At 30.6% G+C, this 16494-nt stretch overlaps 1 protein-coding gene across 2 annotated transcripts in view; it reads right to left on the minus strand.

Annotated features, from left to right (window-relative positions):
* LOC121118420 (protein singed wings 2) overlaps window positions 1-8927 on the minus strand; it is a 73125-nt gene extending 64198 nt beyond the window's left edge. The window contains exon 1 of one of the 2 annotated variants that reach the window (XM_040713013.2): window positions 8527-8927. The gene's annotated coding sequence lies outside the window, so the exon portion shown is untranslated. The remainder of the gene's footprint in view (window positions 1-8526) is intronic. The other variant, XM_040713005.2, reaches the window with a different exon arrangement.
* Between the last annotated feature and the right edge of the window lie 7567 nt (window positions 8928-16494).

Below are 16494 nucleotides of genomic sequence, written 5' to 3' on the forward strand. Positions count from 1 at the left end.
GAGCTTTGTAAGGGTAAAGAGGCCACTTTTGACACCAACAATTAAAGAAACTCATCTCCTCCGTTGCAAAACTCTTTTGAATGAGTCTTATAAACTATTTTTTTACACTTTTGGCCCTCTATAACCCTGATACGAGCCCCCTCTACTACATCTTTTGGGTGTATGTCGAGATAAAGACCTGCAGCGTCCGTCATCAAAACACCGATGCCCTCAAACCCCTTGTCAGCCAGCAATGGGACTTAGTGACAGAGGACTTTATCTTCATCGGGTGCCAGGCCTTTCGCCTCCACCTGGAAGCCATCATTGCCGCTAAAGACGGCTACATTAATGATTGAGAGAGCTCTAACACTCATCAATGTATTGTATTAATTTTTTTTAAATTAATTAACAAATTATATCTTGTTGAAGTTTAAAGCTCAAAGTCCTCTGATTTTAATGGACCACTTGACAGTTAGACAATTTTTCCAACTATAGAATGATTATACAATAATTGTAAATAATTCTTCATAATATATAACTTGAGTTTAACCAATCAACACTTAAAATGTAATTACGTTAATATATATTACAAACTTTCTTCCAAAAAGAAAGAGAAAAACGCACGAAACCAGTTTAAAGTTTGTCAAGAATTCCTCCATCTGTGGAATTATTATTCAATAATTGTTAGTAACTGTTCATAGCTTAACAAATTTTGATTCGATATATTTTCTTAAAACGATATTTTAATATTTCAGCACAAAACCTTAGCAATTTCCATTAAAATTTCTTACAAAAAAATTATTTAGGTGCTGTTTTTTTCCAATCATATCCTTTAATGATATAAGTTTTGTTTTTTAACCATAAAATTATATTTCCTTTGAATATACCATTTCATTTTTGAAATAAACGTAAAGTTTTGCAGAAGAAAGATTTATTGTCATACAAATATAAACATATTTAAAACTTGGCTCAAGACTAGAAAAAAGATAAAAATTCTATAAGATCATAAACAAAAATTGTATATATAAAAAAATCATTAAAGATTCGTGATCACACTACATTCATCTAGATTTAAAATGTTGAATGACAATAATTGTAAGATATGTACTGCGTGAATTTGAAGAATAATACATGTCGTGCATCAACATCAAAAGAATCTTGATCAAATTCTGCTTTATTTTTTTAACATACAGATTTTCATAGACATTGTTGAGTCAATTAAAGGATTTTAATACAACTTTTTGGGATGGATTAAGATACGCAAGGATTTAAACTAAAGTGTAATACCTTTGTGAGATTTAAGAGACTTATATTTGCTCCGATGATGTCTTTTAAATAAAATATATCAATTTATAATTATTTTATTGTGACGATCGATTTTGGCTTTTAAGCGCAATTTGCACCAAACCCAATTGAAGAATATTTTTTTAATAGATATTGACGAATATAATTTGTTAAAGAATCCAACTGTAATCCAAACTCATTTTTAAGAAGAAAAAAAGCCATTCTGGCTTCCTTTTGTGTAGACGAGCAACATATTTATAGAGCTTAAGACTCAGAGCGATTTACTAATGAAATAAACAAAGCCGGTCATGGAATACACCATTGAAATCAATTTTTGGTCGTGTTTATTAACAGATAATGGCAGCATATATGTACATATATGAAACGTCTTTGGAATTATTTGGGACGTGCATGACACATAGCTTGATAAACACTGATTTTAATTTTTGTTAATTCCCTATTGTGTTTATCTATCCCAAAGACTGAAATACCATTGTAATATCTTGTGTATCAGTTTTTTTCTCCACCTTCCATGTCAATTTTGAATTTATCATATACTTTTTGTATTCTTTTTTTTTAGGGGCATTACTTTATTAATTTATGTGTTATTAAAAATTTATTAATTACTTATTAGGGAGATTCTATGGGGTTTTTCCCCCGTATTACAGGACACATATCCAAAACTTGCATTATCATAAATAAATTACGAAAAACATGACTAATACAAAATCAAGAAAATAACTCTGAAAAATAATTTGTCACATCCTTAAACACTATAAATAATTTTTTTTACTCAATATGCCTTCCTTTACATGCAATAACAGCCTCGACAGGCCTGCAAAAAGACAATAAAATACGTGTCCAAGACGTACTACGTTGTTACGTTGGTAGCTCAGAGTGAATCCAAATTTGCTTGAGAGATGCGGCACACATTCTTCGCCAAAAAGGTCTAAATTTCAAATTCCAGAAGGTCATGGTCAGGGGTGGAGGAGAACACCATGGAGGCATGCTAGAAGATAGCAATATTGTTGCTCCAGAAATTTCAGTTCTTTTTTACTTTATGGAGCTGTAATTGACTTGTTGATGTTTTAGGCAGTCCATATGGAGATGCTAACAATCTCTGCTGCTTTCTTGGCACTGACACCGGCCCCAAGAAAATCACAAACCTATTGCCTATTTTGTTGTTGCTTGGACAATTTTCCATTTAGGGACATGGGAATAAAAAAACTTCTATATTTAAGTTTTAAATGTCGTTTGGTTGCATAATAAAACACTTTATGAAAAATAAGGGGAATAAAATTTCAATTAAATGTTACTGCAAGTTGTGGGTCCCCACTCTGTATTATTCTACACCAACGATGAATATGATAACCGGAGTTGGTCATTCTTATTTGTTATAGAAGAAGTCTTTTTTTGTAACAATTTAAAAATGATATAACTCATTTAATCTATGAAATTTAATATTGTTTTCTTCAACTACTTTTTTAGAAAAAGAATTCACTCATATAACATATATTGGTAAAAAAGTGGTCAACTTGTTAACTGATATTTATAGAATCATATGCAACAACTATGTCCCTTAGGACAAACAATGTTTTGAAAGCATGCATGGTAGATAGCATATGTAATGTGGGGAAAAGTGCTTGTTAGACTTCATTTAGGCTACACCTCCTATTTTGTAAAGTTTAACAAATCTATGCCAAAATTACACGTTCTGCAAGCTTTGGATGCAACTCCAATAAATTGAGGACTTGTAAGCCTAATGACAATATCAGAAATATCCACAAAGCCATCGGCAATATTACCCAATCAGTGTGTCTCATATTACTCACACAGCCATTTTATATATTTCACAATGTTACCAAAAAATGGGTCATCTTAGAAACTAAATATTAATACTACAACATTTTCCATGGTGTATTGTATTCTATGTCCACTATTTCATTATTGTCTACAAAATTAATTTTATCTACTAACAGACTTCTATAAAAAAAACTTAAAAATCTGTGAAAAAAGTAAAAAATAATCAATGCATACTTTTTCACATGGGTAGTACAATTAGCTTGAATGCAATCTGGCTGAAAGTTGATACCATTCACAGTCACATTTCAAAAGAAAGTAACTCTAGAATGAATTGTAAAGTGTACATTAGAGTTTTCATATTACTCAGATGCACATACTACCCCAGTAATCCCTACTATAATATTTTATATGTTAATTTATTATCTAAAATAGGAGTTGGAACTACAAAGTATTACAATTTGAAGACAGTAAAGGATGTTTCTAAATCAATAGATTGGATATTAAATTAAATATAGGAAGTATGGTAAATTAAGAATGTTGAGATTGATGAACACCCCAAAGATGTAACAGGTTTAAATAAGATCTAATCTCCCCCTCTCAGTAAAGAATACCCTAGACTAAAAATACCACTCCTTGGTACTTATTCCAAGATTTTTGGATATTGACGTTACGTTAGGGATGATTTTTATCAATATGTAGAGATCTTGGGATTTTATACATGCAACAACTATATATTACTTTAGTTTGATTATATTAATTATGAATTTAGGAAAAATGGCCGGAGAAATACAAATGTCATTGTATCATACTAGAAAAATACACATACAAATTCATTGAAAGAGCCTATAAGTAATTTATTATGGTTACCATGACTTGACTTCATACATTAGAAGTATAAATTAACAGTCCAAGATTAACAACTTGGAAAATTGAAGTCCTTTAAGTAATTACATCAGTTTCGTTCTCTTTGGACAAGAAAGAAGGTTTATGAAGAGCTTTTACAGTTTTCCTCACACTCTCCAACTAGTGGATTTTTGACAACCTGCCTAAATCCTCTCAGTGGTTTGTCACCCCGTAGCCAACAACCTCTTCTTTTGACACATCCTGGATCATAACAAAGTGGAAATCGCTGCTCTTGCCTAGCATTATGTAAAGGCTTGTCTGCTAATCATAGTCTTGTGGAATAGGAATAATCAATCATGTCTAACGATATTAGTTATTATAATTGATAACGGAGAGTTAAGTGATTAGCACTTTTTCCATTGGAATCGCTGTAGGTATTATATCAGTTAAAAAAAAATTTGTCATTTTTTCCACAACCATTTTTTCTTTGACATATTTTCCGTTGCATTTTTTCCTGACACCTTTCATTATATTTTCAAACTGTGTTGATTTAAAGTCTTAAGAGTTGACTACTCGTTTAGCAGTACTTAACTCCTCCTCGTTTTGTCTAATTTTAACAACGACGAAACAATATATTAGAAAGAAAAGTGGAATATAATCAAACTGTAGGCTTAATATAGACTTAATAACGAAACTTGAACAGGACAATGTTCATCAACGATACAAAAATAGGCTTCAAACATATCAAGAAAATGATATCATGCATACCTCAGAAGGTGATATTGTAGGTGAAGAAGATTTTAAAATATAACTAGTGATGAAAATTGTGTGTATTATGGGCATGTCAAAAAAGTAATGATAATCCTGACAATTTAAAGAATGTTTAGGAGGGTATAAGCTTAGGTGTCATAACCTTTCATTATATTAGCTACAATCACCTGTGACAATACACCAATGTCGATCCTCAATTCTACTCACAGTCTAACAAGGACTTAAATTAATAACTCTGCAACAAATCCTCAAGGTCACTCTCCGTCTTTTATAAGGACACACGAAGGTTCTATCAGGTTTTAAAAATAATTGAACGTAGTAGAACGAAAGTTCACTACTCAAGATTTTAATACTAATGACAGCAACCAAAGAATAGAAAATTCATTCTTCAGATTACAACTCAAAAAAACAAAAAAACAAAAAAAACAGTCCCACTAAAAATAAACACGATTTACATTACTAAATATAATTCATTCAAGTTGAGTGTCAAATTGTATTAATATATTGTAAAAATAGTATTATGTTCTTAGGATTTCAGTGTTGATTCTTAGTATTTTTAGAGTAGAATCTAGGGATATTATAAAATTATGAGTGACATTATTACCCTAAACTAAAATGCATAAAAATATGTTTTAAAGTTTAATCTAGTTGCTTTGGTTTTGATTTGAATATTTCTCCGCGCATCCCATTTTCCCAGGGTTCTACACCTACAGGAAATCCTGCAATTAAATTTTTCCATATTATAAGCTTCATTTAATTATATAAAAATACATTAAATTAAACGTTGAATGCATATTAAATAAGGATTCACTCGGCATAAACTCTTTACGACTGAGCAAATGAGGCAGAATGCGCAACAAAAATAAATTATGCCCCACAAAGCACCATCATATTTCGAATGATGAAACTTTACTGGCAGAACAATAAAATATTGTTGTGGATCGAATCAAGTTACGGAATTCAAAAAGTTAGAACCCACAAGGCTCTAAAAAAAACCAACCCACGTACTATTAATGAATATCACCAAATGAAATGAATAATATGATTATTTAGAAGATGTTGGTAAAACTGGCCTAAAATTATAAAAATAAATACTTAAATTTTGCCGTATTTGTTATTTACGAACGATATACCATTATTTTTCTCGATCAATAATAATTTCCCAAAAAATTAGAAACCCTAGTCTAGATCATTACAAAAAACAAAACAAATATATTTAATGGTTTCGATCAAAACTATACCAAAATTTAAATATTTGCACATTACATATAGAACTAATTTCAATTTACATCATTTAAAAAGACTTTGGAATGTTTACACTAGTTTAACAAAGAATAGAAAATAAAGGATTGTATATCCATAAATAAATACATTTTATTGGAAAATTTCAAATTCAAGATTTCAGTTTAGGTGAGATTATTTTGGGTTCTCAACACATCCATTGGAGAAAAATCCAATCACAGATTACCCGTGAAAAAGCTATTAGTCCCTAATTTTGCTTGGTCAAAGATAAAGAGCATATAGAATTATTTTAGCGCTAAAATGGGTGTTGTTTTTACGTATATGATTATATTAAATATGTAAAGTTTGCTGTACTTGATAGACCCTCTAATAATAAATCTATGCGAGAAATTTGAGAGGATAATCTCTATGAACACCATTACTAGAGGGGTGTAAAATGATGTTCCCTATATGTCCCGTCCCTTGAAAATACATGAATAAGTTCATGCAACTCCAAAACAAAAGGTTGTATAGTAATGATATTTTAAATTCTCAATAACCATGTTGACTCTTAGTGACAAGACAGGCCTAGACGCACTCTCTGTGCCTTTGTTTCTAGTCTCCTACTTTAATATTAGTGACACCAGGCTTGTGAACCGAACTAAAAATTTGAACGTCTTTCCATGGAACATGCGTTGAATACACGATACAGGTTTATTTTTTTGAGCGTTGAACGCAAAAAATATGATTTTAAATTTCTGGTCTAATAGTACTTTAAAAAAAATTCCCGCAATCAAAAATTTTTTTTTACTTTTGTAAATATGATTTGAAGGGCTGATAAAGTAAAGATGAACACATGGAAGACCTATTTTGGGAAAGTGACACGAGGGAGGGGGAGGGGCTGAAGGGGCTCTTTTCCAATTATTTGATATGAACAAACTGCACCAGATTAAAATCTGATGGAACTAGTTTTAGCTTTTTAGGATAATTATTGGTAGATTTATTTGTGTTCAAAGATTTTTCAAATTATAAAATGAACTGAAAAAATTGTGTGTTTTTTTTATACATATATTAGAAATTGAAGGAATTAACTGATTTTCATAAATTGAACCGAAAAAAACTAGGTGCTAAATTTCAATTTGTTCTATTTCATTTTTTTTTTTTTGTCATATTTATTCTTGTTGCCAGACACACGCTTCTCACTAATTCAACGCATGAGTACAACTGACTGTATCCCCAATAAATACTTTATAGAATCTTGCCTCTAAAATAAAGCCTCACCTGCATCCTTACTACTTCTATTGATTGCCATGCATTGTCTAAGCATTTCAAAGAAAACACTAAGCAACTTTCGAACTAATCGAATGTGGAATATTACGGTGAATATTTTTTCGGGTTAATAAAATCTGACTAGTTTTATAATTTAAAGAACTAAAGAGCTTTACTACAACATCAGTGTCATATGTTCCTAGTCCTTTTTTTCTATTTATTTCCATACACACCATAACTTCATCTCAAAATTGAGTATGGATAATATTTGAATTCCTTGACAAATCATCGTCAATTTCAAAAAAAGAAATTAGTCTTAGATACCCTTGCGAGGCGCCGCTAATTGCACACAAAGCAATTAAAATTGATCGCGACAATACTAGAATGAAAAATTGATAGGTTTTACTTCAAAGACCATCTTAGAGATAATAGCCGTTTCTTAAATCAAATAAAGACTTTAAACAATAGCTAAATCTCTTGGGTATCTTAAGACATTCAAAGCCTATAATTGACTCAAATTTATTTGTGAAATGTATCTACTATCTAGGAAGGTTTTCTTGTAAAAATATAATCTTTCTAAAGCCCTCAGGCGTAAACTGATCGGACGTATACAAGGCGAGATAACCATTACCAAAACTATCTACTAGGAACCATATAGTTTTTTTATATAATACTTGAAGTATTATATAAGTGCCCTTTGCTTCAAATAGAATAACTTTTTCAAATCATTCTAGTCTGGGTGAATTACGTTAGGAAGAAAATAAACTGTATGAATGTTGATCCCGAACACAAAAGCCAGTATTGTATTAGATTTGTGTTTTTTCTTGAATTGTTATCCATTTTTATCAAACAATGATTCTAATTAATCCTTTGGGGGAACCATATATTGCAATTAAAGTATCAAAAATTCACCCTCAAAAAGAAATATTTAGATATTGGCAAGTTTTATTTGAAAGACCATATAGTGGTTAAATTATGTCCCACAGTCAAAACAAAGGTTTTTATGTCTACTTAACATTTTGAGGCATCTTAAATCATCTCTCAAATTTGAAAACAAAGCCTATAATTCATCACAACACATTTGTAAAATATTGGAATGCTTATTGTGTGAACTCTCATACCAATTGCAATAAATTATAAAACTTATAAAAAATTATTTTATTTTAACATATTCCAAAAATTTGAGCAACACATTTCATGTCCAAGAAGCACAATTGTATTCCTTAATATCTTTAGAAAAAAATATAAAATATTCTCAACGAAACCTTTATATATTATTTATATTCTATCTCCATAGAAGTCCCTGGTTTGGAAACAATGAACAAGGACTTTAATCTAATATGTAAATATCCTTACCTCTTAGGATGTTTTAAAACTTCTTTTTGGTTGATAACACTCGTACAAATCATTAAACCGCTTATGGATCGTATGCTAATCAAATGTTGTTGAAAAATAATGGAAGAACACGCACGTGAAGAACAAACCCTCAGAAATGAAATACAGTCCTTTTAATTAGTTACTAATTATGTTACATCCCTTCACTATCAAAAAGTAATTATGGAGATGGGGAACATGTAATTACGACTCTGTTCTATCGTTGAGAAGCACGGATGTATATAATTAATAATAATAAGAGAGTTTGAATATGTATATAAACACAAGAAGTGAAAAAGTGATTATTAGTATTATAAATATAATAAGTTGTATTCGTTGAAGACACCGTCCTTCTCCTCAGCTTCTCTTTCTTTTTACTAAGGAACGACAACATCTCCGTTTTCAAGTGTGGGCTATAAACAAAACAAAAATAACAAAAAGCACGCCTGTCTTATAATACTTGCTACTCCAGTCTAGTAAACTTACTCGTAATGTTATTGTAAGTTGTAATTGTAATTTTTTACTACGGCTCCTTATATTACTACAAAAATCATACCATATTCGTGTCACGTTGAGTTTTTGATGTGATGTCATTGCTAGAGATGTAAATTATATGCACATTTTCGGTATGTTTGAGAGGAGAGCAGCTGTGAGATAACGGAAATAAGAACAATTATCAGTTCATTGATATATATATATATATATCAAGCAGGGACGTCCGTAGTATTACATTTAGTGGAGGGCTTGTTTTTTGGATTTTTTTGGAAAAAAATTCCAAAAATTTGAAAAATCCATGTCATTTCACAAAAAGCTCAATTTTTTGTGAAAATATTAAACTTTTTGCTCGGTTCCATAACTTGACCGAATCACGAAAAAAAAAAATTCTACTAATAAACAAAATCCCTTTATTATTTTTTTTTTTTTTTTTTGGGGGGGGGAGGAGCTACATCCCCTCCAGCTCAGACCCCTGCAGACGCCCCTATAAAGTGATGAGATATAAGAATTACTCTGTTTTCTATCTTCAAATCTTCTTTCACTCTAACAACGGGGGCGAATGCATATATATATTATTTTTTTTGAGAAAGGGGCTTTATTTTTTGGAAAATAAAAATTTTGATAACATTTTTGCCTGGTTTCAATTAGACCATATGACCTATCTTGTTTTTTTTTAAGTACAGGATAGGGCAGCAAAACGTGGACTGTTAATTAATGTTTATTTTTTCCATTACTATGAAAAGGTTTAGTGATTATTTTTTACTATTCTGTTTCCGCCGTCCTTTTTACATAAACAAATTATAATTATCATTTAGTCTTTTCATTACGATGAGCTACCAACATTTCCTCCAAAAAATAGATCTTCACAATTTAACAACAACAGATATCGACATAACAAATCAGAGGAATCAGACCGTAAAAATAGTAAGGGAAAATTGATTTATACAATTGATAAAAAAATATAGATCTCCAGATTTTAATGTTTTTGGGTGAACGTCGTAAAATATTTTTTTAACTGTAGTTTGGGGAACCGATTTTCAATCAGATTTAAAATCGACGAATTTGCAAAAAAGTTATTTGCACAGTTGCTGGTTTTGAAAGATATTTATTCAATTTAAGATCAGTAACATAATGGAATCAAAAGTGTCAACCAAGATTGTACTACGGATGAGTGATGAATTGGAATTGATCTCCAACCAAAGACGGAGTTGTAAATTTATTGTAGAGAAGGGATTTCTTATTTATTAACATATGGGTAATTCCATTTGACTGTAATTCGGAAGAGTGGTAAATATATGAAAATGAGCAAATTAAATTTTAGCCCAACTTTTTGGGTGATTTCATATCTTGGTTGTATTTTGGTTAAAAAATACTAAAATCTTCCGCCCAAAACAAATTCACCCTATACCGGAAATTACTTTTTCACCCCTGAATGTGTATTTTTTAATCTATTTATAAAGTCATAAGAATAAACTCGCAAATTTCGTAATCATTAATGCGTTTTTATGAATTAAAAAAAATATATAGTATTTTAAATTAATAAATTACAGTTATAAGGTCATATACAAGGTCAATGGTCAACTTCGTTTAAATTTTTACTTTAGTGTGTGTACTAGGTTCTTCAATTTTTAGGGGGGACTTGATAATTCGATCTTGTGTTGCATTTTAATGAAAAAGTTGTATTAGTAAAGTTTCAGTCTTTAAAGGCCGTTTTTTTTACCTCTATCGCCATTTGAAAATGATTTTTTATGGGCATTATCTATTTGTAAAAGATTCAGAAGTTTCAATTTCCAAATTATGTTGTTAAATTTCAAAAGTTTCATAAATGTTCCTTCTTCATACAAATTTAATTCACATTTTTTATTTGAAGAAAAAAAAAATTGTAACCCAACGAAATATATTTATTTTATTTCACTCTAAAAGGGTAAATTTTTATAAAAATTATTTTTATTTGTTTACTACACATTTAAATAAAGTTTTCAATTTTATCCATCACAGCAATACTCTTATTTTAATGATTTCACTACTTTTTTATCTTTAGGTCTTCTGTTTATGCACATTTCATATGCATTCCCTAGTTGGATGAAGTAGGCAAAGGAAGAAATTATAGTTAAATCTTTTTTTAACGAATCTAAGACCAACGAACCTTGAAAAATTAAAGATCAAAAACTTCGATCATTGTATAATTATTTTTGTAATAAAATTTAAAAAAAACCAAATAAATGGTTTGGCTAAATGATACATTTCCATGACTTAGTATAGATTAAGCAGTGGTTGATGTAACGAAAAAATCTAGGGTTTTCAGTTATATAAATCATAAAATAAGTTTAAGATATAAAAACATAACTAAAATTGATCAAATTTCCGAAGAAAAGTAACATAACTTTGAGATTCAACCCTGGGACAGTGATACTCCTATTTATATTTAACATGTTGCCAAAAATTAATATTCAGAATAGTTGGGCAATTTTATTTTATTTTTCAACAAGTACTTGCTAGTGTCTTTCAGATTTTTTTTTTTTTTGTAAATCAAAATTGAGATTATAAGAAATTTAAATATTCTCATTTTGACTTCATATTTGGAATCCTCAGAAACGACTCAGAATTATGTTCTGAAATTTGGCACACTTAATTTACTCATGAATTTGAGCTTGTGTGTCAAAATTCATCCAGATCTTATAAGGTGGGGTTGCATTCCCTCGTTGATTTGACCCTCTAGTGAATAGAAAACCGAAAACGATTGTTTCGTGCGCTCAGTGTTTCTTCTTTTAATAATTTAATAGGTCTTCGTGGAGTAAAATTATCTCTCTCAAGTAAGCATTCTTACCTATCTTTGGTGTAATTTATTAATAAAAAAATACATTATAAAATAAATATGTATGAACTTGAACATAATTTGAGTATTTCACCAGTACTAATGATATTTTAAATATAAAAGGTGTTCCTCATTATAGCAGTAAGTTATTTTATTGTACAACAGGTAGCTGATGTTAACTAGGGCCTTTATTAATCAATACCATATTTCTAACTCTCGCCTTCTCCTCCCTCACTTAAAAAAATTCCATTTCAAATTATACTTGCTGATCATTCCTTTGAGTTACAATATACTTTGTATCAAATTTTCATCAAAATGCAAATTTCTTCACCTGTAAAAACTCAAGATTAAATTTTTATACGGATCTAATATTTTATTTCTGAGGACATCCCTCAAATATATATAAAATCTTTTGGAAATAAGGGTTCGTGCCCCTGTGTCTATGTTTCTAACCAAGGATGTTGCTAGCTTTCATCATTTGGATTGTGCTTATACCCAAAAATTAACAACATTGTTATAAATAAATTTAATTTAAAAAAATATTTAATGTTGTATAATAATGTTGGTGGGGATTCATACACTTTTGAAGGGGGTAGCTACAACACTGTCTCTAACTACTCAAGACTTAAGCCTGCGTCCGCATGAGTTGGAGTTGTAGCCTGTTTAAAATTTAATTATGGATTTTTTTTTTCAAAAAAAATAATTTTGGAAACATTTTTACATTGCTATAGATTTTTATATAATTGAACAATTGCGACATAAATTTATACTAAATAACATGTTCTTATAGGTTAAAAAAATACATTCAATATCTAATAAAATATCACGCTTTTCAAAATACTACTAAGTGTATTAAGATATTCTGTTGAAAAAATAAGAATATAATTCCTTGCCGATTTCGTAAGTTTGCCCACTGACAAAGAAAAGAACGGTCTATAATTTTAATTGTAGATATATTATAAAAGAAAGAAAGTTTAGACCTTTATATATTGGCAACCCTAATATCAATTTATATGACAGAGAACCCCTCAGATTCAACGGACAAAACTGTATAAGAAAAATGTAAAATCTTTTAGATGTTCTCCAAATACGAACACCATGTTCCCATTATTGTGTGCCTCTGTGCTGGGTGGACACCAAAGGAGATAAGCGGAGCAGCCCAAATTAACTGTTTATGGTGTTGACAAGGCTTTCAAGGAGTCGGATGGGTCGGAAAACCTTACAAAAAAGACTCTTGATCGTTCTAAGAGCGAACAAAAATTAAAAAAACACGCTTTAACATTTTTGTAACAAAAGCGAAAAGGAAATGACCTAAAGCCTTTGGACTACTGTGTGTGGTATCTTGGAAAGATAATCTAATATACGTGCACATAAAACTATGGACTCCTGGTGGGCTTCATTTCTCCAGAGAGTGTGTAAAATGGACAAATAGTTCCTCATCAAGGCCTGTGCTTGGTTCAGGCTCTGGTTGAAGTTGGGGATAGTCGGTTTGAGTGATGATGTCACTATGTACCTCATCTTGTAAGAGTGATGATAGTTTTGGGAATTGCTGAACTAAGTTTGGGAAATAGTTTGTAAAATATATTATCCTTAATTTTTGTGGATTTAAAATCCACACCCGATATGAACAAAAAAAAAATATTTTTGGAAAAAAATACGTTGAGTATAATCTCAAGAATGTGGATGTAAAATATTATTTTTGTGAGTGTTTCTCTGTAAAGAAACAGGAACGACTTCACCACATCGACGTAAGCATGAACATAGCCCTTTACACTGAGCACACCCTTTTTCCCTGATGGCAGGTTCCAAAAATGGTCGAGACTTGGGTCTTTTAGTAGAACAACGACCCAGAATCTAAGGGTATTGGACGAAATGATTGGCTAGGAAGAAGCACATTAAGGTCATGGGGTGGCCTAGTCGGTCTCCAGACCTCAATCCTACAGAAAATCGGGAAAAGATCGAAAGCTAATTTTTTCCATTGTATGTCAAATACACAATGTACATGCTAACAATAGTGGAGTGTCAGGGGGCATTGTATGGGTGTCTACAGGGTGTTGGCTGAAGGGACGGTACCCCCCCCCCCAAAAAAAAAAAAAGAAAAAAAAATTGAAGTTTTTGTTTCTTATTTAAAAATTTAATATATGAATTTTTATTTCAAAAACTAAATATTTGAAATTTTTTCCCAAAAAATTCAATATATGAAATTTTTTTTAAAATTTTAATTTAAGTTATAATATTTTTTTGCAAAAAATTTAATTTTCTATAAACAGTAATAGATTTTGAAATTTTTTATTAAAAAATTTTGCATTTGAATTTTTATTTATAACAATTGATATATTGAGATTTAATTTTAAAGGTTTTTTCAAAAACTTTAATTTTCTATTTATAGCTATATATTTTTGAAATTTCTTCTCAGAAAAAGTATTATTTGAATTATTTTGTGAATAGCTGTGGGTTTTTGAATTTTTTTTCCAAAGATGTAATAGTAGAAATCAATTAAAATGGACCTGTCATCCTATTGATCATTGTCAATATTATTTATCGCTCCCTCCTTGGCCCGAGCAACGCCAGATCACTTGGCTAGGAATACATATATAATAATTCAAACTGATTTTGGTATCCACATTGAAAGCCTATTATCAATTTACATAAATAAAGAATTCGGCAACAAAATTTATGCAGAGTTTAATCCAAAATATATTGTGCATCAAAAATGTAATTGTCCTCTTAGATGTATATAAATATTTAGCATGTCACAATAGGATGGGTATATGAATACCAAGATGAAATTCAATTCTTGGAACAAGAACGTGGATCTGCCGTGATCATGATTTTTGTAGCCAATATCCAACAAGGAGATATTGTTTTGGGGGAAGGGGGGGGGGCAAAGGATCCTTGAAAATCACTCCAGTAGCTCAAACAAATCTAAACAACTTGTTTGAATGGAACTTTGGCCGTCTATAAGTTTAGATTGTAATGAAATGCCCTATTTTGTTCGGGGATATCTTGAATTTCATACCGTTAGACGTTTTTACAACAATAAGGCATCTATAGGATAAACTTTATCAAGAATAAAATAACCATAGGCACAAGACAAAGTTATCGTCAATTAAGTATGTATTCCTTTTAAAATCACAATTTATAAGGTTATTGATGCTTTAAGAAATCATGGCGATTTTTTTAGAAATAACAATTTATTGCACTATTTGTGAGATGACTTTTCGAACCAATTTTGTAGCCAGGCCCAGTGCATATAGTGATTCCTTTACACATTAAAATGATCACTTTTCATTTCCTTGACATCCGTTCCCACATAAAAAAGGTACTTTCGATTTTTGATATTTCATTAAATGGATAACAGCGAAAAATCAATAAACTATGCAATATAATCGTTATATAATTTATGACTGTTAGACGATCTCGTTTTTTGAGTTATATTTTTTCCCCTCTGCACAAGGAACTTTTCAAATGAGAACAATCAAATACTAAAAGTGTAGGTTTGGTTATTCTTTTTTATCCATAACGTAGAGTATCTGCATTTAATTAAGAGCATTTTAGACCCTTAAATGACTAGAAATAAGGTGCCCAATATTTTGAACTGACAATGCGAATACTAAAATATTTTTAAGTTACTATGTTTTGCTTATAACGAGTGGTCCATTAAAATCTGAACACTTTGAATTTTAAAATTCAACAAGACATAATTTATTAATTAACAATAAAATTTTAACAAAACTTATACTATAAGTATTTGTGTGCCTGGGCTTTTTTAATAATTAATATAGCCACCTTAACGGTAACGATGGCTTCCCAACGGGTCAGATGTAGTCGTTTATAAATGTGGCCTAGTGCTAGCTGATAGTGGATTTGAGGGCCTTGGTGTTTGGATGACTGAAACACAGGCCTTTCCCCCGACATGCCCCAAAAGGTGTAGTTAAGGGGCGGGCATCAGAGCTGTAGGGTGCCAAAAGTATCAATAAAGAGTTCAAAAAAATTCTGGTGGCAAAAGTGTTCTCTACAACCTCACATGAGACCTCATGTACATGAGGGCATTGGTCTACCCTGTTTTCTTTAACTCTTCCCAATTTAGTTTGACCTTTTTTACAGAGCCTTTCTTCCTTCCCAACGTTCAGAGTTGCTGACGACGTAGACGGTGGTCCTGGAGACACTCCAACTGCCTGGAGTGAGTGATTGGAAATTTGTCGATAATGTTCAAGTGTCAATTTCTTGAACTACATCAGCTATAGAGCTCAGGTTTGTTTTATAATGTAACCAATTGTTTATGATTTAATATATCGGAATATGAGTTAATTTCAATCACTTCACCTTCATTAATTATTTAGTTAGTAATGTTCTGATTTTAATGAACCAACCGGTAGTATCATATTTGGCGCGGTACTAACAGGGCAAAAAATGGATAACTTTAAACTTAAATCATATTTTTTCCAAAGCAAAATGTCATGTACTACTTTAAAAATGACTTGAGAGACATTAAACTTTATTTTTGTATTCTACTAAATAGAAATTTTTTTTGTTGAGGGAGATACAATTATTAACCTGAAAACAAGATAGCCTAATGTACATAAATTAACCCCCCAAACGTGTTTTCATTTTCTTTTCATGATTATGGAATGCATTCA

Source organism: Lepeophtheirus salmonis, chromosome 1, assembly GCF_016086655.4.
Source record: "Lepeophtheirus salmonis chromosome 1, UVic_Lsal_1.4, whole genome shotgun sequence".
In the NCBI taxonomy this organism is placed as follows: Eukaryota; Metazoa; Arthropoda; class Copepoda; order Siphonostomatoida; family Caligidae; genus Lepeophtheirus; species Lepeophtheirus salmonis.